Source organism: Rousettus aegyptiacus, unplaced genomic scaffold, assembly GCF_014176215.1.
Source record: "Rousettus aegyptiacus isolate mRouAeg1 unplaced genomic scaffold, mRouAeg1.p scaffold_m13_p_5, whole genome shotgun sequence".
In the NCBI taxonomy this organism is placed as follows: Eukaryota; Metazoa; Chordata; class Mammalia; order Chiroptera; family Pteropodidae; genus Rousettus; species Rousettus aegyptiacus.
The window spans coordinates 65,493,816-65,495,499 of record NW_023416308.1 but is presented as its reverse complement, the minus strand read 5'-3'; the positions used below and the strand labels follow the sequence as shown (position 1 = coordinate 65,495,499).

The following is a 1,684-nucleotide window of genomic DNA, read 5'->3' as shown; positions in this document are numbered from 1 at the left end:
CATTTCCTCTTTGTTTCTGCCTTGAATCTGGAAATGTTCCAGATAAAGACTTCTCTTTCAGGCTGATTCATTAAATGAAAGCGGCTAATTTATCCTTAAGGCATGATAGAAAAATATTTCACATACATTCGTATCTCAAGACAAAGGTGTTGAATAGAAGATAGCATAAGTGCAAGCCTGAGAAGCAACAGCCTTATGAAGAAGTTTCTGTGCCTTTAACTGAAAACCCTCCCTCAGTTTACTGTGAGCACTGAGAGCCATCCCTAGGTTTCAGAAAGTGTCTACTGGCCATAAAAAAAGAGCATCTGCTCAGGAAGGGTGGTCTATGTGTGGAACAGTGAAACTCCAGGAGATAGACTTCACCCATTGCACCAGGAAGAAATGAATTTGGGATATTGGGGTATTGCGGTAGATAAGGAAATGTTTAGCTAACATATATTGAGCACCTACTGTGTCATATACATTATCTCACTGAAACCTCAAAAGTCTCATTTGAGATGGAAAGTTTTATCATACTTTGGCAGAAAAGGAAGTCAAAAGTGAGTATCAGCTGTACCTCGCCAACCTGACATCAATTTAGTGGGCAGCAAACAGCATGTGCGCGCGCGCGCACACACACACACACACACACACACACACACACAGAACAGAATATAAAATACCAAACTGCAAACATATAAAAAGAGGACGTGTTATTTTGTAAAACCTTAACTTCAGTTTTATGCGTCTGTTAATATAGTGAATGCTGGATCAACGGTGTTTAAAAACTCCTAATATCTGGTGGGGGTAATAGGATTTCTGAATTAATGAAAAGATTAAAAAAATCACTTGCATGTATACGTCTTATGAACTTAGGTAAATTATTAACTTTTCCCAACATGTCTCCTCATAAGTAAAATGTAAATAATACAAAGTTATCAAAAAGGATTATTACAAAGAATAAAATGGGAGCATGTTTGAAAAGGGTCCAGAAGAGCAGATAAATGTTGGCTATTATTATAAAATTACACAGAGCATAAGATTAGAATAAAAGTCTACAGCCATGCTACCCTGAACAAGCCCAATTCCATCTGATCTCGGAAACTAAGCAGGGTAGGGCTTGGTTAGAACTTGAATGGAAGACCACCTAGGAAGACCAGGTGCTGTAGGCATAAAAAATTTAAAAAATAATAAGGAATTGTAAACTGACAAAGTCCTTGCAATCTGTGAGGTCAACCAAGGGTTGCCTTGCCTAATAAAAAAAAAAAGAAAAAGATTAGAATAAAAAATTATGACAGAGAACAAAAATGTTCTCTAAATATCTGTACTGGAGACTCTGTGCACCACCCTAAATCCTTCCGGCCCCCCTCGACATGTGCCTCCGTTTCAGGTACCAGTTCTGTACAGTGCTGGACCAGCTGCTCTGTGGCCTCTCACTCTTCCAGATACCATAGCCTGAAGAGTGTGTGGAAACCAAAGGGCAGGAGAATTAAGAGCTAAGGGTCCAACATTGACCAGGGAGTCTGGGAATTGATATGTAATTTCTTCCCCTTTTTATTAGGTTAACAGTTCCAAGATTCATGTCATAAGTTTCCTCAGAAGTTCCCACAGGACCAAGTCTCATTTGTCTGCAGCAGGAGACAAATACGTAACACATCTTTGTACTGGCTTTCTACCCAGTTTCCTGTTTCTCTCTCCCTGACCG

General features: G+C 39.4%; 1 pseudogene; it reads left to right on the top strand.

Annotated features, from left to right (window-relative positions):
• The first annotated feature begins 1,032 nt into the window (after positions 1 to 1,032).
• On the top strand, positions 1,033 to 1,151 carry LOC118603562 (annotated as a pseudogene).
• Positions 1,152 to 1,684: the final 533 nt, after the last annotated feature.